The sequence below is a fragment of the Sinohyriopsis cumingii genome, chromosome 14, assembly GCF_028554795.1.
Source record: "Sinohyriopsis cumingii isolate HCF-2022 chromosome 14, ASM2855479v2, whole genome shotgun sequence".
NCBI lineage: Eukaryota > Metazoa > Mollusca > Bivalvia > Unionida > Unionidae > Sinohyriopsis > Sinohyriopsis cumingii.
The window spans coordinates 91,623,871-91,647,850 of record NC_142974.1 but is presented as its reverse complement, the minus strand read 5'-3'; the positions used below and the strand labels follow the sequence as shown (position 1 = coordinate 91,647,850).

The following is a 23,980-nucleotide window of genomic DNA, read 5'->3' as shown; positions in this document are numbered from 1 at the left end:
TTTAAATGTTCAGTAAAACAAATAATTCCTGCAAACGATGCAGCTGGAAAGGGAATACAAGTCGCATTTCAGCAGAAACTTTGAGACGTTTTGTGAAACATTAGAGCCAGAAATTATCACTGAGTCACAAAATGTCTCGAAATATTCTCTAAACTGGCTTTTGTACACGTAGTGTTTTGGAATCTAGACAAATAAAGAAGATGTGAAATAGGCTTTTTGCCACCTCCATTCATAATTTAATTTACACCGGCTTTGAGACGAGAGTTACAAGATTTTTACCCCGACTTTAAGAATAAGAATTCGCACCACTCCCAACACACCACCGAAATAAGGGCCAGAAGCCAAAATTAAAATATTAGGTGGATATATTGGTTTTGGCCTCGAAGACGTTTACCCCACACGCCAACACGGGTCAAAATACATTTCCACCCGCACTTCGAAAACCGTGTAGAAATATTTTGTTATCCACACTTGTAAGGTGTTTGATTCCAAAATAAAAACGCAAGAGTAATGGGCTTACGTTGAGAGAGTTACCCGACATACTTTTAGAGTTGTTTTGTTAAAATTTGTTACTCGCTGCTTTCTGATTGATGCTTTAGCGCATTTAACGACTTTACTGTAGCAGCCTTGGTTGTGGTTGGGTTGGGTATATACGCGGCAAAGACTCTTGGTGGAAAAGTTGATGTGGCAATGATAGTTCACAAACTTCTACTGCAAATATGCAGAACATACCAGTTCAAGGCGGTATCTCGTGAAGCAGCTGAAGTTTTTCAAATGCGTGAAACATGTTCCTGAGGTACTATGGCGCGAAAGTCTCTAACGATTGCGTTGGCCTTATAAACCTTGACAGTGGTTGTGATGCCACCTGTTCCGCGAGCCTCGTAGCCAGAACTGTCAATGGTGTTTGTCCAAGGGCAGCTGGAAGCACAACCGAAGGAGCTGGTACTGGAGGCTCGGCCATACACATAGGCGCCTGAAACGGCCCACCTGTCGAGGCGCTAACACTGGCCAATTAGTAGGCTCTCACCTAGCTGGCTCGCTTGCTTCTGACATCACCTCGAACGACTTTTCATCGGTCAACAGCCCTGACATACGAAGTTCATTTAGCCTGCATAGAGAAGGCACGAGTGTGTATAATTATGAGCTCACAATCTCTAAATGGAAATCAAAAGTGTGTGATACAGCCTAGAAGGTGTGTGTACCCTTAACTACCACAATCTCTAAATCAAAACTCGAACACACTAGATCTGGGTTTATATATATATATATATATATATATATACTATTATTTAAGGTGGGTCGTGGGCAGTTTTGTCGTCCTCAGACGGTTTCGTGGGCAGATAAAAGTTCGTGGGCAGATTTCCATCTGCCCACGAAGCACGTCGTCCTTTTCTGCACTCTTGCCACAAATATCAATAAAATAAATGCATATTTACGCTGCTGAATGTTAAATATTCGATAAATATTCATCTGCAAAATAAATAATTGCCTTTTTACCTATTTATTTCCATTTTTTCATTAATGAATTGAATTGAATAGCACAACTTGAGTTACCTCCCATTATGTACTAGTATATATTGCACCTTAAAAATAGATTGACCCGGAAGTAGTATGTTTCAAATTTACTGCCCATGATGACAGGGGGTCGTTACAAAGAAAATCAAGGGATGGGGTTCTAACCTGTAACAATATAATATGTTAATAGTGTTACAGGTTAGAACCCAAATCTGTTGATTTTCTTTGTAACGAGCCACTATGCCCGTGATTATTATTGTGAGAGATCAAAACTGCCCGGGAACCAGGATGTGGAGTGAATAATCTGCCAATGTCGCCAACAAGCACCATACATATATACTATTTATTTTGATATCTAAGAAGTTTTCAATAATGCTAATTAGTAACATTATAATGAGTGAGCTGTTATATGTCTTTCGAAATACCTCTATTCACTATTGCTGGTCTTGAGCCCAAACTAAGAGGATTGTGGCTGTCATTAGAAATACAAGTGATACCATTTATTTAAATCCAGGCTTAGTAAGTTCATAACTTCACTTAAGTTCATATTATATGCTGCTGCATTTTCTTCTCTCAGTCTACCATTAACAACGACAACAAAAGAAAAATGGTGTTTACTCAGAATTTGTTCCTATATTTATCAAAAAATTTGTTTTGGAACAGATATTTTGTTGGAAAAGCTGAAAGAATAAAATTGGGGGAAAATCATGATGGTATAATAATACAATTGTTTACTTATAATAAAAGAATACTGGATTTAGTGTACAACATCCTTGCAATAATTAAATGGCATTGTGAATATGCAGAACCCCAATTCTTTAATGTACATGTACTGTTTAAGGTACAAAACTGTTTTGCATACTTCATAACTTATTTCTCTAATAGTGCAAATAATAGGAGACAGAAGACATTTAGAAAGAATTAATTTGTCAAAATAAGTTAAATATCAAGATTAGTTTAATGGACGTTTGAAAATTTACTATTAAAGTAAAATTGCCTTTTTTTGAGAGAAAAATCCTAATAGTAATACACGTAATTTTATTTAAATTAGCAGTAATGTAGAGGATGCTGATTTATTTATGAAATATACCATAAACGTGTGTTTCATGTTCATTACTCCAAAGTAAAATACCCAAGAACCACCTCAGAAAATCAGTAATGACATATTCACGTAAAACACAAAACACAATTCTAAAAAAGTGATGGAGATGCAGTTATCAGTGAGTCACATAGCTAACACATGTTGAGTAGCAGACTGGATGATTGGTATGGAACGAATTGTATTTGCCTTGTCAGAATAGTTGGTAAAGATTTTAAGAGGACTTCCTGGTTGGAAAAAAGTGAATTGGAGAAATGTATTATTTTTTTCATCGTATGTGTCCTTGTTTCACTTCATTAATAATAATGATATGACTTTTGACAAATCTTTTTGTCCGAGTGACTCAATGCTGATAAGTGTAAAAAAATGTCGAGGCTGCGACAGATGTGTCCTCTGTAGAAATGGGTGTTTATTAAACTAGGTCAAAATTAGGTAGTGTAAAAATAGGAAGTGGAACAATACACAATATGGAAAACGCTCGCTGTGGAAGACATTGGGCGGACATACAGACACATCAAGATGTATTTAATAAGATTCATACACATATTATATACTGTTGTATAGCTCTCCTTGTATGCTTCAGATTTATACTATAAACATTGAAGTTTGTGATACCGAGACAAACGGCAATGGAAGATGCACGTATCAAGGTTATGAAGATTGTTAAATTCACAAGCGATACAGAGTCAAATATACCAAAACTTTCATATTGCATTTTCTTACATTTCTACTATCACAGATCGATTTAGACTGATGCGAAACCTATCAATTTATATCAAATTTGTCAAAATCGGGGTTTATTTACTATTGTTATGAGTTATTCACCTGTATGGAAAACGATCGTATAGGAAGACATTAGGCGAAATGACAGACAAAGGAAGATATACTTAATAAGATACATACACATACTATTTACAGTTGTACGGCTTTAATTATATGCTTTAGATATATAGCAATAGCATCGAAATATGTAGTACGATCGCAAAACGGCAATGGTAGATTCACGTAGCAAGGATATGCAGATCGGTAAAGTCGCACCCGATATTCAGTAAAAAGAACAAAACCTTCTATTTTGCATTTTCACACATGTCTATTGGCACAGATCGATTTAGTATGATTAGAAACATATCAATTAAAATCAAATTTGTCATCTGATATCAAATGTGTCAAAACCGTTGTTTTTGCGATTGTTATGACTTATTCGCCCATATGAAAAACTTTCGTATAGGTCGGATCTAGGCGCACGGACAGACAAATAAAGACGTGCTTATTAAGATATATACACACATTTTATAATATTGTATAGTTTTAATTCTATACTTCAGATCTCTAATATTAGCATCGAAGTATGTGCTACAATCACAAAACGGGAAGGGTGTATTAAAGTAGCAAGCATATGAAGATCGGTAAAGTCGCACCCGATATTCCGTAAAAAGTGGAAGTTTTTTATTTTGTATTTTCACACACGTCTATTGGCACAAATCGATTTAGGCAGATGAGAACCTATATATTAATATGAAATTTGTCAAAAGCTGTGTTTGTTTACTATTGGTATAAATTATTCACCTATATGGAAACCGTTCGGATAGGAAGGCATCGGGTGCACAAACAGACATATGAAACCGTACTTAATAAGATACATACACATATTATTTAATGTTGTACATCTTAAATTATATGCTTCAAATCTATAGTATTAGCATCCAAGTATGTGCTACTATCGCAAAACGGGAAGGGTAGATGCACATATCAAGGATATGAAGATCGGTAAAGTCGCAAGCAATAATGAGTCATAAATACCAACTTTTTTGTTATTAATTTTCTCGACTTTTTTTGGCACAGATCGATTTAAACTGATGAGAAACCTATACATTGATATTATATATGTCGAAATATATGGTTGTTTAAGATTGGTACAACTAATTTACCTATATGGAAAATCTTTGTGTTGGAAGGTATTTGGCGCACGGAAAGACAAATGAAGACGTACTTAATAATATATGTAAACATGTTATATGCTGTTGTTTAGCTTTAATTTTATGCTTGAAATCAGTAGTATTAGCATCGAAGTATGTTGTAACCCCCCTCCCCTTAGTACGCTACTGCAAGCAGACTTTGTTAAATGCTAAGAGACACTAATTGCTCGAAAATTATAATTTAAAAAATATTTATGTATTTATGGACTCGTATATTATAACCTTATAATGCGCCTTCATTTTCCATCAGGTAGGTCTCCAGGTCGAGTTGTCATGAAAAACAGGAACCAGTATCGTACATTCTTTACTAAGCGACTTCTCCGATGGTGCAATGTGTCTATAGAGCGTCCGCCTCGGATGCGAGGGGTCGCGTATTCAAACCCCGGCCGAATCATACTAAAGACATAAAAATGGTACTAGCAGCTGCCTCTTTTGGTGCCGATCATTAAGAGGTTAGTGTTCGGATTAGTCGGCCTGGTGTCAGGATAGTGTGACTGGGTGGGACAAGTTTGTCTTATGTCCGCTAAAATGCAAAAGCCTAATGAACCAAGTCGAACAGGTTACGTATTATACAACTTATTTTCGAGGTTTCAGCGCCCCCCCCCCCCTTAAATGCGTACATATATTATCAGTATACCTCCATGCTCAAGCCTATGCATTTGGGTTACCCCCACCCCACCCTTCTATGCGTACATACTAAATGGACGGCCCCTAACCATTCATGAGATGGTATTGATTCAAATTTACGAGTGCGATTGTGATGTACGCATTTCCCTACACAAACACGGGATGGTATTATTCAACCGTACATGTCCACAAAACTATATATATTTATAGATATATGTATACAACCATGGTACATCAATTAGGTATCTAATTACATAATGACAGTGTAGTGGTTAGCAAATTTGAGAAATATACTTTTTTATTCAGACACCATGCCAAAAGGAAAGAACTAACTTACAGTTTACGCTGAACTAAATTAAATTTACTATTTTTGTTTCCAGCATGGTCGGAATATGTTTACATGTTTCATATTAGGAAACAATTTGCATTATGGCTAAGTATATCTAAGAAGGAAATAAGATGTTCTTACAAACTCTTATTTTGTTGGTGTATTGGTTACCTCTCAACATATGAACCATTCTTTGCCATCTCACGATTATAATCCGTATGTACTTAAGCGTTGTCTCATTTGTAGTGTTAATTTTTAAATGTATACTTTGCTTGTAAAATGATCCCACTTTATATAAATGTACAAACACCGCAATCGTGATGTGCTTACAGGAATACATTCTTCTGAGTTCTACTGAAGTCAGTTATTCAGTATAATTTGTAAAACGATATGGACTGATTGATAAAAGTGACTGTTTTCTTTACTTTGGTTTGTCGCAATATTTTTCTAACACAGTACTAATATACACTGGTCACACATGACGCCCCAAAGAAGCAGTTGTAGTTAATTCTTTTTTACCTGTAGTAATGGGATTTTTACAATATATGGCTGTGGCAGATGTACGTCGATTATCAGACAATGGTCGGCTTTTGCACTATTCGCTTATTTCCCTACTTCGAGTGCGGACTGATTGACCGTTAAGCAAAATCTCAATTAATCTCTGCGATTTATGTGCAACGTACGATATTGTCCCCAGTGTTTATTTAATTCCATCATCGTTTAACAAAACTTCTTTTCTTATCCTCTCTAAATCAACTTTTGTTGACCAAAGACAATACATTTTATAAGCAAGGCAGAACGCAAAATCACATTACCCATCCACGAGTACAATGAAAATATGTAAACAAAAATAGTTAATAAAATTCCAAGGTATGTATAATATTGTAATATATTTTGGAGTATGCGCATTTGTTTACCGCTCTCCATTTTAAGGATTCCTTATATACTTGCTTGAATATGGGAAGTCGGTGCTGGGATTATAGTCTTTAGACCAAAATAATTAGCCAATTACTAGGGGCAAACGTTACGGAGTGAAGTGTAAGTGAGTTTCAAGATGACATGGTTTACTTTTGGTGAATTCAGGTAAGAGCCGCATGAGTATCCCTGTCACTCAGTAGTCCCTATTCAAATCTAATTGCGTGAATTGATCGTGTGACTCCAGGTGCAGTATTTATGACTGGAGATTGGTAAATTATACAATGGAATCAACAGAAAAGGACTGTTCCGCCGTCGGCGGGCGCCATTTATTGTTGCTGTGGTGGTAAATATGTTACAAAGTTACAGGCGAAATGAAGCTAAAAATCATGATTTAAAAGGCCTAAGGTGGCGTAGTAAAAACGGTTCCCTGTATTAGGTTGTTGAGTTGTGTAGTTTCACGGCGTGAAATACTGGCGGTAAGTTACGGAAAGTTAACGAAGAGAAGCTTTGCAGTTGTGACATTGACATACAATTGGGAAGTTGGGATTTGTGGTCATGTATTAATTAGAGTAACATTACTGATAGATTGGACGCGTTGGACTTTCCAGTTTGCAGAAGTAGTTGTACAGGATTCCTTTGAATCGGGGAAACCTATGACTCGTAGCGGGATTCGCGCAAGGGCTTGACATCGCTCGGTCAAGAAACCCATTTGGTTGATACAATATTTCTTGCGTGAGCATAATGCAAATGTGTATATTGGCTTGCACTGTTTGCAGCTATGATGTACGATGTTAAGATCTCAGTCGGTCAGGATATTCTTTAACAACGGTATCTTTTTCCTAACACGTCTTTCAATACGGTACCATTTACCCCTTGCAATAAAGTATATCAGTTGGAGGTTGAGGATGAACTAATCGATATTGAATTTCTCTAAGTACTGTTTGGTCAATGTTCGGATCTCATTATCTTGTTATTGCAAAAAATATATATTGGTTATAATCAATTACACCTTTAGTTTTATGATTATTTAGACATTCTATATAAATCCAGCATGGTATCAGTTAATATTTCGACGATATTGTTATATGTGACCAGTACATTTGAACATGTATGATTATAAACAGTAAAATTAGGCATTTAAACTGTAGGAAAAAAAATTCTACTGAAAAATGTTTCATCAGCATAAAAAACTAAGGCTTGTCAAATCCGAGACTAGCAATATTTTATAGTACCTATATTTGCTCTTTTCAGGCCAAGTTCTCACGTAATGGCTTGTTTTAGTAGATTGCTTGTTTTTGTGTGGGTTTTTTTTTGGTGCTCCCACACAAAATGCGCATGCGCGGAATTTATTTTCCGTTGCCATGACGTATAAAAGTTACCGGCCATGCACCAACATTTTTCTTTATACATCAGATTTGCATAACATGATTAAAAGTAGTTATACTTGAACAAAAAGAACCAAAAAAAACCTATAAAGTGTACAGAAAAAATAATTTAATTTCTCGAAATAAAAGTATACATCACTGTTACTTAGATACGATTTTCCACCTATAGAGGACGCCAGCAGGAAATGACGTACATTTATCCCCACAAGACGAAGTACTGGGGGGGGGGGGGGGGGCCGGCACCAGACAGACCCCCCACCCCACTTTTCCAAAACATTATAGTGTTTTATGTGTATTTATCCACCCCCCCCCCATGTGTTGTATGTTTTATATTATGCAAAAGAATTTAGGTCAAAAAAAATTTAATTCTCCTTTTTAACGGGGTATTTCTTTTAAAACCTGGTTTTATCTATAGGGTTGTTTTTCCGAATAGGTTTCTATCTTTCCATCACCTGACTTGAAATCCCTTCGCTATACTCTTGGTTGACCTTGGCTAGAGGTTGCCTATATCCCGTGTGTGCTATATATATATATGCTATAGTTTGTGTATGCTATATTTTGCTTCCATGTTGGGATAGCCTTTATTTTTTCCCAAATCTCCCCAGTAATCTTAGGACCTTATAATCGGATCAAGAAAAGGTTTATTTTTATTTATTTAATATATTTTTGAATTTTGGCTAAGTAACGGTGTATTATAATTTAATTAAGAAAAAAAAAAACTTAATGTGTTCTGTGTGCAAATATATTGTGTCATTATTCACATATTGGATTTGTAAATTGAAATCCGCTGTACTCGAGTTGGAGTCCATACACTTTTTTATTTGCTTGTATTTCTCCCACCTAGAGTTAGGCCGTCTCAAATTATTTATTGGATTTCTGCCAAAATCTCTAAAAATGGTTGTTCTTCCCACACACACACACACATACACACACACAGTGGGGATTTACCGTGCAGTGCGAGAGCTGCACATTTTGAGCAAATAGAATTAGAAGAGAGACTTATTAGATCCTTTGTTTTCGTGTATGTATGTAAAGTTTCCTATATGAGGTGTTTTTCCCGACTCTTTCATAGCCCCATGACGTCATTATCTCGTTCTTTTCCCATATAGTTTCTCTGTCCCGATAATTAGGATTTGTGATAGTTTACGTAATATAATTAAAGTCTATTTAATTGTTTAATTTTAATTGTAATGGATAATAAAAAGAAACTGAAGCTGTTTAGGAAAATTTATAAGAATCTAAAAGGGTGGCGGCTACAGCAGATTCCAATCCGGGGTGGGGGTATGAGGGCAAGGGTTCACTTTGTGATGGTCCCCTTTAAGGGGAGATTATCCATTGCCCCATCTCCCTCCCCTTCTTTTCACCCTTTGCAGCCCCGTCCCTCCCATTCACAAATCTTCCTAGAAGTTCTTTTTTCTAATTAATTTGAAAGGATTACAAAAAAATTTGCCTATTCATTTTTTTTATGTTTATGACTTGGTCACACGCCATCATGGTTTTAGTTATGTTATCTGTTATTTTTCCTATTAAAGTTTTGTTAAAGTTGCCGTCTTGATATAAAACTTGGTTTCTTCTGTATTTTTATTTCTTGGATATTTCCATAATTAATTGTATCCTGTCTTGTTTCCTAAACTCGCACTGTGCCATCGCATGATATTTTGTGAAGTTCGCACATTTGCACATGAGATAATTTACATGTATGCATATGTCGTGTAGATATCTGAATATCAAGCTTTGTATTTTTGGAGAGCCGATGTTGGTCCAGTACCTCTAAGGTCTGTCCCAATTAACCGAGATATTTCCTCCTCTACTTTATTTTTAATTTTAGAGGTTAAATTTTCCCTTATCCAATTATATGTTTCCTTAGTTTCAATTCCCCAAAGTTCCTCATTTTCCCTATATTTACATAAAAGTTCCTTTATACTTCTAAAGGTCCTTGTTGTTTCTAGTCTTTTTACCAGTTTATTATTTTTGTAGATGTCACTTATGTTTTTCATGCTAAAACCAAACCAGTAAATGTATAAAGCTTCCTAAGGGGTTTTGGGTTGGATATTTACTTCTTTTACATTATAAATTAAATACTAGAGAGGAGGCCTAACTCGAATCGGGAGAAACACAAATAAATAAAGAAAGAAAGTGCGGACCCTGACTCGAATACAGCCTACCTCATTTTGAAAATAGACTTTAATGTGAGAAACACCACACCATAGTCAATCACATAAAACAAAAGGCTTTATTTTAATTTCAAATGGTAGTATACCGTTCATCTCGCCGGAATTCTAAATTGCAAATTAATTCAAAAGCAACTAAATTTATACCAGGACAAACAAATAAATTTGAAAAGTCCATAGAAAAATATATATTAAGACAACAGAGACAAATTTGACATAGTATTGCTGTCCCTACACACAGACTATATAGCATACACACACCATAGCATTGATACACATAGCATACACGGAACATAGAAAATTCTTGACAAAGATCACTAAAAATCAAGGATATGAAATCTGAAAATGGGAACAAGACCCATGTTTCAGACTACTACCCTTTAGAAAACACTAGGACTAATTATAAACTAAAAGTTTGATCAAAATTCCTTTTTTAAACTTTAAACAAGCACACACATCTTGGGGTATACAAGAGTACATGAAAACACTTTATTTTTTGTGTGGTGGGGGTCATCTGTCTGGTGCCCCCCCCCCCCCCCATGATACTTTCATAACTCATACCTGCGAAAGATTATCATTTGCACTCACATTGTATGTTCTTTAAAATAATGATTTTTTTTTTATTTGCGAGATATCGTCGTATAGTTAACCTGGATACAATATAATCTTGGTCCGTTTGCACCTTGAAACTTATCATGCGTGAATGGCAGGCGCCTTCAAGCAATCTGGTGATATTTTCGTCTCTTTTGCGATATTTTTTTTATCTGACATTAGCGATACACACACAGTAAGGATGCATACGCATGCCGGCATCCGCTACATTTACGGAGTTCGTTGATATATTTTGTTCTGTAAATTTCGCATGATGAAAAAAGAAGGAATACATTATAACAATGCAAGGTTAGTTTCTTTTATTTTATTTTCAATCAAGTGTTTGTTTATTGTACCGTGCCGGGGCGGGGTGGGATGGGGGGGGGGGGGGGCACAAATTCAACACAAAATTAGTTCCTTTCTTATCTGCATGGAATAATGGAGCAAATATGATTGACGATATTGACTGGTAATAACAAGCTTTCAATTTACGCGCGCACACACGAAGACAACTTGAAAAATAGAAACAAACAATAAAATTAACTGGTAACTTCGCACTTGCTCAAGGCTTTGTAGTTACAGTGGGGGGGGGGGGTCTGTGCTATTATCTGGTTAGGCATGACTATTTCGCAGAAATACAAACAAATCTTTTGAGATGAGCATAAAATACAATTATTTCTTTTCCTCCATACATTTACGATGCTCTCAAAGGACCCACATATTTAGGTAAAAGTATGACCGTTACCAGGCGTTACCGAGTTGAAAATATGCCGAGTAAACTTACGAATTACGCCACGTACAATGTATAAACAACACTTGGCAACTTTTAATGATAAAAGATGGTGTTTTTATTTATTTACTTATTTATTTAGTTATCAGAACTCTTTCAGAATAACAATGTAACTGCCGATTATACAGCTCGCCTCTAAGAAGATTTTCGTAGTTTCCAACTGCCATGCATAAAATAAGTTTATGCCAAAGTGATCGTGACCTACAAAATGTTGGCCATTGTCACAGGGCATAAAATTCATAAAACAATAAAGAACATTCCTTTTTGTTCTACCAAAGCAGCGGAACCATAATGAGTTGATAAAACACAAGGATATTTGTTGTTATTTTGCAAACCATTGCTAATAAAATCAGCTTCAGAAACTATTATTATTGTCCGCCCTAGAGGAAAGATTTTACAAGGTGGAAATCACTGACTGTCAGTATCCCTGGAATGACAACCAGTATGACAACTATAACTAGTTTGTGCATCAGTAAATAATCTTGAGTAGCCACTGCACCTGAAATGCGTGCAGTCCATTCATCGAATACCTCCTATTCATTCATTGTATAATACACATTTTACTTACTAAGAATACCCTATCACAGTATAAATGTTTAGTCATAAATCGGGAAAGTTTACAACTGTATATGCATATTTATTTCTATTTTAACCGTACTGTCATAAAGGTACTTCTGTGGAGGCTAGTGTGTATATGTCATGATGAAAGCTTATGTCATTAATAGTTTTCTTTCTTTGCTCTTTACAAAAAATCAAAATAATAAGACTTTCGTTATCTTTTGTCAGATTTCATATTTTCTTGAGAATTTTTTTAAAAATGTATCTGGAAAGTAAACATAAAAAATACGATAATTTAAAAAATGAAATTTGGGTCTCCATCTAAAGAATTTATATATTCTTAGTTACTACTCAGTAATTTTTAATTATTCATAAATGATTGTAAGATAAATTAGTTTTACAGTGTAAAAGTGCGAGTTTGCTCCATTTACAGAAAGGTTTACTTGCTATTCTCTTTGTATAATTCTCCCAGCTTTAAACTACAGATACAGAACATTACATAAGACAGCGAATTTCAGTCTTAACCTAAAGCTCGAGGCTGGAGAAGAGGTCACTAAATTACCGTTTCCATAGTTACACACTGGTCAGATAGAGCAGTCTCCCGCAGGTATCATTCCCTATAGATGAATTAGAGGCCAAGTAAACTGCCTTCATTTCATGAGCTATACTAGTGTAGTATAGATGAAATAAGTTTTAAATTGCAAAAGTTGTCTCTTTTGTAACCAAAGTGCAAATCAATAAAGAAATATAATGACATGTAAAATTATATGAACAGCAATGAAGGATCTTTTCACGAGAGTCGCAAAAGATTGAAACTATTTAACGAATTTCATAAATTTCATTTTAAATAAACTTAAATGTAAGATTATGTTATGTGTATCACATGACAGAAATGATATTCAATAAAAAGCATAAAATAGGTTACATAATTGACTTTAAATTACATTCGTCATTACACCTTCAATTCATATGTCGTCATGCCGGCATTTGCTGAGTTACTGGGTGTTATTAAACGTATCATATAGTTACGTATGATACTGGAAAATATCATATGGGTATATTAATCTTAAGAGGAGCAACATTGGCTCAGTGGTTAGCGTCTCAGACCTGCGACCGAAAGGATGCAGGTTCAACCCCTGCCATCGGATCAAGTCCTCGACCTTATTGGAAAATAATGAGATAACAAGTACATTCTACAAAGACATGGAACCTATTACCTCCACTGAAACGTACGAAATGATCATCTAAATTTGCAACAAGTGATCAGGAGAAGTGCGACCTGTTGAACTCGGAAGTTTGATATGTTACACGTTTAAAAAATTATGATAAACAGTTACCGCATTTTGAAGTTAGAAATGAAACTTTTATTTCTGCCATCATTATATATAAACAAGAAATTATAGATGTAGTAACTAGTCTTGACCTAAACAAAACCGCTGGAACCAATCCAATAAGTAATAAACTTGTACAAGTATAGTTGAAGAAATGTATGTTCCATTGCAAATACATTTAAATAAATCACTCCCAGCCAGCGTGTTCCTAACACAGTGCAAGCTAGCGTATGACATACCGATGTATAAGAAAGGAGATAAAACACTACCGTCTAAATGCAGACTAATTGTTGACTTCAGCTAAATTATATACACTATTCATAAGTCCAACCTTAGAATATACTTCTGGAGTCTGGGATAATTGTTCTATTGAAGATTCGGAAAGATCAGAATAAAGGGGGGAAAATCAGATGGAAGATGCACGGATCGTTCCAGATCTATACCCATTAATTCTTCTAGATAGTCTCTTTATGCGGAAACTGCTTGGTTTGCACAACGAAGGAAAAGGAAGAGATTATGCATTATGTATTCGATTATAAATACTCAAGTACCTAACTATTTAAACGAACTTCTTCCACAAAGGAGATATGAGGCATCTAATTATCGTCTACGTTACTCTCAAAGTATCACACCAATCTCAACCAAACTTTATATTTTCACACGACCTTTTACCATATACGATTCGTCTTTAGAACTCTCTGCCTGATGATATCCGAAATCCTCCAAATCTTTCTATTTTTAAGAAACGTTTCTCTAATTTAACTAACGGGTCATCACACAAGCAGAAAGACATCTTATTGTAGGTGAGTAGTCACGTCACTTTTCAATGATAAATCTAGACTTAACCAAGAAGTGTATTGAAAGGTAGAGCGAAAGAGCTGGGATCTTTGGCATTAGGTAAGGGGCAATAGACAAAGTGTTCAACTTCTTCATTATCATAAGCACATGCACACGTGAAAGAGTTAACTAAATTCACCATGTAAAGGTCGGATTTCAGGAGACTACCTGCTTGTCTAAGTTTAGTATGTAGGATATTAAGGTGACATTTGTCAGTAGCGTAATTTTAGCGTGATGACCCGTTAGTTGAATTAGAAAAACGTTTCTTAAAAACAGAAAGATTTGGAGGATGAGAAACCTATAAACTAATATCAAATGTGTTAACATCGGTGGTTCTTTACAATTGGCATGACTTATTTGGTTATATACAAACCATCAAAAAACGGCAAGGGTAGAAGCGGGTAGCAAAGATATGAAGATCGGTAAGTCGCAAGCAATACCGAGACAAAAAAGGCAACTTTCAAGGTAGCATTTTCACACATTTATATTGACACGGGTCGTTTTAGACTAATGAGAAACCAATGACTGGATATCAAATAGGTCCAAATCTTTGTAGCTTTTTTTACGATTAACATGACATATTTAGCCTTATAGAAAACGATCATGTTGCACGGATATAGGCGCACGGACAGAGAAATGAAGATGTACTTAATAAGATACATACACATAATTTTTACTGTTTTATTGCTTAAGTATATGTTTCATATCACTAGTATCAGCATCGAGGTATGTGATACCATCGCAAAACAGCAATACTAGAGGCACGTAACAAGGATATGAAGATTGGTAATGGTAAAGTCGCAAAGGATACTGGGTAAAATATATAAACTTTTCTAGGTTGCATTTTCACACATTTCTGTAGGCATAGATCAATTTAGACTGATGAGAAACCTACCAAATAATACCAGATTTGTCAAAATCTGTGTGTGCTTACGATTGGTATGACTTATTCGACTCTAAGATAAACGTTCGTGTTGTAAAGATCTAGGAGCACTAACATTCAAATGATTATCATCGAATTATATGGTACCATCTCAAAGCGGCAAGGGTAGAGGCACGTAGGTAGAATATAGAATATGATGATCCGTTGATGATCCGTAATATCGCAAGCGACACCAAGTAAAAAATATCAACTTTTTTACTTGCATTTTCACACATTTATATATTTCACAGATCAATTTAGACTGATGAGAAACCTATCAATTGATATCAAATTCGTCTAAATCGCGTTTTTAAAAAATTACTAATGTTATAACTTATTTGCCTATATGGAAAACGCTCATTGAGGAAGACATTGAGCGGACATACAGACACACAAAGATGTACTTTATAAGATGCATACACATATTATATATTGTTGTATAGCTTTCCTTATATGTTTGAGATCTATAATATTAAAATTGAAATATGTGGTACCGTGGCAAACTGCAATGGTAGAGGCACGTATAAGTCGCAACCGATATCGAGTCAAAAATACAAACTATTTTATTTTCATTTTCACACATTTCTGTTGGCACATATCGATTTAGACTGACGAGAAACCTAACAATTGATATCAAATTTTGCTAAATCGGTGTTTATTACTATTGTAATGACTTATTCACCTGTTTGTTAAACGATCGTATAGAAGACATTAGGAGAAAAGACAGACAAATGAAGACGTACTTAATAAGATACACACACATATTATTTACTGTTGTACAGCTTTAATTATATTCTTCAAATTTATAGTATTAGTATCGAAATATGTGGTACAATCGCAAAACGGCAATGGTAGTTTCACGTACCAAGGATATGAAGATCGGTAATGTCGCACCCGATATTCAGTAAAAAGAACAATCTTTTTTATTTTGCATTTTCACACATGTCTATTGGCAGAGATCGACTTAGAATCATGAGAAACGTATCAATTGATATCAAACTTGTCAACATCGTTGGTTGTTTGCGATTGGTATGACTTATTCGCCTATATGGAAAATATTCGGTTAGGAAGGCACTAAACGCAAGGACGTACAAATGAAGACGTACTTCATAAGACGCATACACATTATTTACCGTTGAACAGCTTTTATTATATGTGTCAGGTTTATAGAATTAGCATCGAAAAAATGTGATACGATCGCAAAACGGGAATGGCAGATGGACGTAGCAAGGATACGATGACCGGTAACGTTGCAAGCGATACTGAGTGAAAAATACCAACTTTTCTATTTTGCATTTTCACCCATTTATATTGGCACAGATCTATTTAGACTGATAAAAATTTATCAACTGATATCAAACGTGTCAAAATCGTTCTTTGCGATTGGTATGACTTATTCGCCCATATGGAAAACTTTCGTATAGGTCAGATGTAGGCACACGGAAAGACAGATAAAGACGTGCTTAATAAGATACATACACATATTTTATAATTATGTACAGCTTTAATTCTATGCTTCAGATCTATAGTATTAGCATGGACGTATGTGCTACCATCGCAGAACGGGAACGGTATATGAACGTAGCAAGGATATGAAGATCAGTAAAGTCGAACCCAATATTCTGTAAAAAGTACACTTTTTTGTATTCTGCATGTTCACACATGTCTGTTGGCACAGATCGAGTTTGACAGATGAGAAACCTATATATTAATATGAAATTTGTCAAAATCGGTGTTTATTTACTATTGGTATGACTTATTCGTGTATATCGAAACCGTTCGTAGAGGAAGGCATTGGGCGCACGAACATACATTATGAAGACGTACTTAATAAGAAGATACATAAACATATTATTTACTGTTGTACAGCTTTAATTATATGCTTCAAATCTATAGTATTAGCATCCAAGTAGGTGCTACCATCCCTAAACGGGAAGGATGGAAGCATCAAGGATACGAAGATCGGTAAAATCGCAAGCGACAATGAGTCGCAAATAGCAACTTTTTTATTATTCATTTTCACACATTTTTTTTAATTATTTTTTTTTTTTTTTTTTTTTTTGCACAGATCGATTTAAACTGATGAGAAACCTATAAATTGATATCATATATGTCGAAATCGGTGGTTGTTTACGATTGGTACAACTTATTTACCTATATGGAACATGTTCGTGTAGGAAGGCATTTTGGCGCACGGAAAGACAAATGAAGACGTATTTAATAAGATATATAAACATGTTATGCTGTTGTTTAGTTTTAATTTTATGCTTCAAATCAGTAGTCAGCATCGAAGTATGTTGTAAACTCCCCCTCCCCTTAGTATGCAACTGCAAGCACACTTTGTCAAATGCTAAAAGGCACTAACTTTCTTGAAAATTATAATAATCAAAAAAAATTCCGGATTCGTATATTATAACGTTATAATGCGCTTTCATTTTCCGTCAGGTGGGTCTCCAGGTCGAGTTGTTATGAACAACAGGAAACAGTATCGTACATTCTTTGCTAAGCGATCGCTCAGGTGGTGCAGTGTCTGTACAGAGCGTCCGCCTTGGATGCGAGAGGTCGCGGATTCAAACCCCTGCCGAATCACACTAAAGACATAAAAATGGTACTAGCAGCTGCCTCTTTTGGCGCCCATCATTAAGATATTGGTGTGAGGATAATGTGATTGGGTGGGACAAAATGCTGTATGTTTGTGGCATGATGCCACATTGCTAGACATCATTATAAACTGTCACAATGCAGACATGGTAGCGATATGATTGCATTTTTTTTTAAAGCTACGTTAAAAATTACACACACACACACACACACACACACACTTTGCTTAGTTATTTGCTATTTGAAGAGATGGAATATTGTTCATATTTCAACCGCTTTTTATTAATGATCATCGATGTGACCAACATATACGATAATAATACTCCCGATGATGATGATGATGGTTGTTGTTCTGATTTCTGTATTACTACTGCTCCATGGGTATATTATATATCGAACTTGAAAACAGAAGCACTACCAGCAATAAAGCAGCTTTGAAAACAAATCGCACTTAATCGATATCAATATATATTGACATCAAAATGAACGTCAAATGCTCTGTGCAACTGTATCGAAATGAACTATTACATGCTGGGTTTTTTTTCTTTTTTTTTTGGGACAGTTTTAGACCGAAAAAAGTAGTACTTCAAGGCTCTGTCTATGGTATAAATATGTTCATGTACACTTTTCCATTGTAACTTTAAGTGTATAGACTGCAAATACGATGAAGCACAAATCGAGGACGTCGAGTGTTAGCATTGGAACAATGTTACTACTTCGGTCGAGAAGGATAACGACCTATATATGTATTCCTGCCCACTACCATGTAGGATGTATCAAACTGTATATTACTCAAGCGCTCTTTGTCGAGCGTGCTGGTGTGTGTGTACAAAAACAAATGGAATATAATAACTTTAACTGAAATATATACAATTAAATTCTATATAAAAGTGATGCGGCACCTGGGAGTAAAGCAAAAATGGAAGAAACAAATTTCCGGATCGCTACTATCAACAGCAATGGGATAGACAAAGCGAAAGCAGACAAAGTAGCCAAAGAAACAAACTTTGGTGTAATAATGATACAAGAAACACACTATAGAATTAAGCCAGAGTTCGAAATTTTAGTAGAAGACAAACTTAACGCAATAAAGATATGCAACAATTTTGCAAATAATGATATTAGAGTTGGTTGCAACAATAATATTTTTAAAAAGCTGGGAAAGGTTTGAGGAGGGGGGAATTTTTTAAGGGACGGTTGCTACGTGTTAAAATGTTTAATTGGCATATTATAAATGTGTACATGCCAGCTAATAGAAATAAGAAACTAATTTTAAAGAAAACTTATACACCTACCTACAACAATATTCGATGGAAAATCTAATCATAGGGGGAGATTTCAACTGGGTAACTATAAATTAAACCAGTCTAGCAGGATTGATAAATTTTACGGAAATTTTTATGATCCATTAATATATATTAATACTGCAATAACCAACCAAAAGCTATCAGACCATTTCATGCTCACTATTGACCTAAAAATGAAAAAAATAGAAAAATGTGGGTCAGGACTATGGAAACTAAATAATAAGATTTTAAATGACAAAGAATATGTCGAAATAATAATTAAAAAAAGAAATTGAAACCGTCAAAAATGAAGAAAATATTAATATAATAATTGATTGGGATGTTTTAAAAAACAAAATAAAAGGAATAAATATTCAGTACTCAAAAAGAGGGCGGAAAAACCCCAGAAAAAAAAGACAAACACGAACTCAAATTAGAACTAAGCAAAACAACAAACGACGATGGAGAAAGAAAAAAAAAAAACGATTGACAGACAAAATTAAAATCGTTGAAGAAGACGAAAATCAGGGGAGAATAATAAGGGCGGGAAAATTTACAAAGATCTACAACGAGGCAAAAAACGTATATAAGCGAGAAGAATTTAGAAAAGGGGGTGATACAATTTTAAACAATATCAAAATAAACAATGTAACCCATACTGTAAAAGAAGATATCCTAAATAATATTTCCAAATATTATAAAGAACTATACACCACACACCACACAGAACATATACTTCAGCACAATCGACAGCTACTTAAAAAATGTCGACTGTGAGATGACATCAGCAGTACATAGAGACCAATGTGATGATGTCATCTCAGATGAAGAAATCACAAAAAGTATATCAACACTCACAAAAGTCACCAGGGAAAGATGGACTCATCGTGGAATTCTACCAAAAGTTCCACGGTGAACTGACGCCGATCTTAAACGCTTTGTATAATAATATAGTTTTAAGTAAAAATAAAATGACTAAATCTATGAGGGAGGGAGTTATCACAATTATATACAAAGGGAAAGGGAATAGAGACGAGATTAAAAACTGGAGGCCTATATCACTTTTAAACACGGACTATAAGATTTTAAGTAGGATTTTAACAAATACAGTAAAGGGTAGGATAAACAAGATAATTAATGTAAATCAAACTTGTGGGGGAGGGATATACAAAACAATATTTTAAACATTAAAACTATAATTAACTACATAAATGAAACTGGTATGATGAGTGCTATGGTACTCTTCGACCAGGAGAAAGCTTTCGACTGATTTGAACAAAACTGTATAAAGAATGTTTTTAAAAAATTTGGTTTCGGACCCAATTTCCAAAATGGACCAAAATCCTACACACTGGGATAATTAAACGGGAAATGCACGAAAGAATTTGAAATACAACGATCAGTGATACAAGGATGTCCACTATCAATGCTAGAATACGTAATGGCAATATAAATCCTACGTCACACGATAAGAAACAACCCAGATGTGCAAGCAGGGGCGTATTAACCATTAAGCAGACTAAGCACGTGCATAGGACACCAGGGCCAAAGGGGGCACCACAAAGTTGAGAAAAGGGTGAAAAGAAAGAAAGAAAAAAGAATGAAGATTTGTAAAAAAAACTGATACAACTAGTGCAAATTGATCATGATGTTCTGTTTCTTGATCATGGTACACCCTAGGGTTATCTTCTCAGGTGTACGTGGAAAAGAGGGGCGCGCCAAGATTTGTCAGTGCTTAGGGCACCAGTGAGCCTTAATCCGCCCCTGATTATACAAGGCATACAAATACCAAACCTAAAAAAGAATTAAAAAATGCTCTAACATGCATATGATTGCAACATCTTTAGAAGAGAGGGGAAATGCTATAAGCGTCGGGTTCCAAAATAAACCACAACAAGCACGAAATCTTAAAAATAGTTAACTGGAGGGGCAACCACCCTGGATTATCGCCCCCCCCCCACACACACTTACTGAGAGACACTGTAAAGGCTCTAGGGGTTTACTTTGGTAATAAAAAAAAGAAGCTGTAGAAAATTATGAACATATTATCAATAAAATAAGAGAAAATGTGAAAATCTGGCCATGGCGCCATTACCTATCATGGAGCGGGCCCAAGTGGCCAAGACTTATTTATACTCAAATATTAACTACATAATTAAATCCATAGATATGGATAATACAATTTTAAACAAAACAGACAACGAAATAATAGATTATATATGGAATCATAAAATGCATCATGTAAAAAAAGAGACATTATATAGGGCCAAAAGTAGAGGGGGCTTGGGGTTGCCGAGCCCTCTACTACTATAATTAACTAACATAATCAATAAATTAAAAAAAAAATGCACTCAGACCCGGCTACAGCGTGAGAAGCACCGTACATCTACTGGTTCGGCTTCACCTTGAGAAACCAACCAGAGATATACAAAAATAACAAATTAATATAAAAAAATCGAAGTGCCACGCAAACATATGAGAACTAATTTTAAAATATAGAGACAAAACAGATTTATGCAAAATTTAATAAGTAAAAGTCACGCTTGGATTAGGGAGGAGGTAACCAAAAATATAAAATGTAGAGTAGAGCAGGACAACTGAGGGTGTAAATTGGACAAAAAAATTGGAAAAATTGGGGAAAATAAGATCTGTCAAAACACAAAGTATAATTTTTAAATACCTGCACAACACCTGGCTAACAGGCGAAGAAACAATCAAACATCGTATGCTGAGGATAATGCCGAAATGCCCTTTATGTAAAACAGCGAACTTCACCAAACTACATACGATTGTCCAATGTGATAAAACTAAACATAATAGGATAAAGTTAATAATGAAAATTTGCAAAAAATATAAGTATAACAAAAATAACATTTTATTCATAGATTTAGACTACGAAAACAAAATCGTTCTAAAATGTATAGACTATATAGTAACTACGATGATATCCTGTGGACAGGTGATAAAGATTTTTAAATAAGATACGTGGTAAAAATAAGAATATTAACCACAACAAGAACTCAGTACGTCTTACGACGAATAGATACTTACCGTCAGGTTGATATAACGCAATTGATGTTGGAATTGGGGGAGAGAGGGGGAGGGAGGAATAGGTATTACAGACCGAAGGGTCGCGTAGCGCAATTGCGAGCTGATGCCATACCCATACCCCCTCCTCGCACCCCACAACAGCCATATTTCAAAGAAAATTTCAAATTCTATTTCAAATATTTCAACGAAACCCATATAACTTTTTTTTTAAAAGAGAAAAGGGAAGAAAGGAAGAAAGAAAAAAATAAAAGAATTTTGTAATTTAATTTTTTTTCTTCTTTCTCTGAAAGAAAATTCTAAAGACATATATAGGAAGGGATACAGGGAAAATATAAGGGGGAAGTAAATGGCGATGACATCATGGGGCTAAGTCACAGGGCTCAGTGAAGTGCATAGGCCCATCATGAGTCTTTGAAAACACCCAATGTAGAACATAAACAGACAAAATAAAGACACAAATACATACTGTATAACACTTAGTTTAAAACCCTACTAACTTCTCCCGCACTGCATGGTTGACCACTATAGAATAATGTGGTCTCATAAATACGTTTGGATCTTTCAATAAAGCATAATCAGATAAACTAAATAAAGGAGGCCTAACGCGACCCAGGAAAAACACATAGAGAATAAAGAAGCGTGAACCTTGGATCGAGCGTAACCTACCTATCAACATCTTTAAAGACTATTATAAGGAACGACACATATTATCACTCGAATAATAAAATAGGAAATTATTTTTTTTAAACAAAATCTAAATAGTACACCATTCCATCGTCAAAATTAGAAAACCATAAAACAAATTAAAAGATACAATATAACATCATAAAGGAAGAAATACAACTGGGAAAGATATTTGATCTATACTTGCTGTCTCAAACATAAAGAAAATATAGCATACACACAATATAACACCATTACATATAGCAAACACTGAGACCTAGGCGACATATAGCAAAGGTTACAAAACATTTCAAGGGAATGAACTTCGAGCAAGGTGAGGGAAACCAGACTCGGACGAACAACCCTTTAGATAACACTATGGAAACATAAATACCCCATCAAAAATTCTAAAAACTAAATTTTTTATATAAAATTTTGTTTTAATAAAACGTAGAACACATCTGAGGGGGAAATACACAAATATAAAATACTTTTTATTTTTTTTGGGAAATGGGGGCATCTGTCCGTTGCCCCCCCCAAAAAAGTGTGTGTGTGTGTGTGTGTGTGTGTTATTATACCCATTACATTACTTGCAAAATATATATGGTGCTGACATTTTTGGCAAGAGGGAGACCTACCGATATTCTGCATATAATTATTTTAATGTTTTTCAGAGCGAGAGTATTGGGGCCTGATCTGTTCAATATATTTCTCAACTGATACAGCAGGTATAATCAGAGGCGTAGCTGGGGGGGGGGGGGAAGGGGAGTACATATGTCCCCGGGCGCCAAGGTACAGGGGCGCCAAAATGAGGCTTACAACGTTACATTATAATAAGTAAACAAGGGTAATATTCAAAAATGTGATTAAACGGGGAGGGGGCTGGGGCGCCAATTTTATAGTTCGTCCCCGGGCGCAAAATATCATAGCTACGCCTCTGGGTATAATGGAGACCCGCCCCCCCCCCCCCCGAGTTTGCCACAGAGCGCTCGTGTAATATACGGTTTAATACAAAATACATGATTGTGGGCAGGAATATACAAAATTTGGTCGATATACATGATCGTTGGTATCTATTCAAACGAGGGCCATGAAATACATTAGCAAATTCCTACAGTATTTTAAGGCAGGCGATTACGAATTATTTAAACCACGTTTTTCATCTGTCACAGATTTTATAATCATTTTGAAGTGGCTGCTTTATCTCGAGGAAAACGAGCGGTAAGTGTTATACAAAACAAAATCTTAATAGCAATTTGATCACTTTTGCGTCATTTGACAGTAAGAATAGTAATAAATAGAGGATAATTTCTTTTCCTACGTTAGGCCTA

General features: G+C 35.2%; 1 protein-coding gene across 1 annotated transcript in view; it reads left to right on the top strand.

Moving 5' to 3' along the window:
* LOC149784379 (uncharacterized) overlaps positions 1 to 23,980 on the top strand; it is a 91,803-nt gene that overhangs the window by 3,406 nt on the left and 64,417 nt on the right. The gene's annotated exons all lie outside the window — the stretch shown is intronic.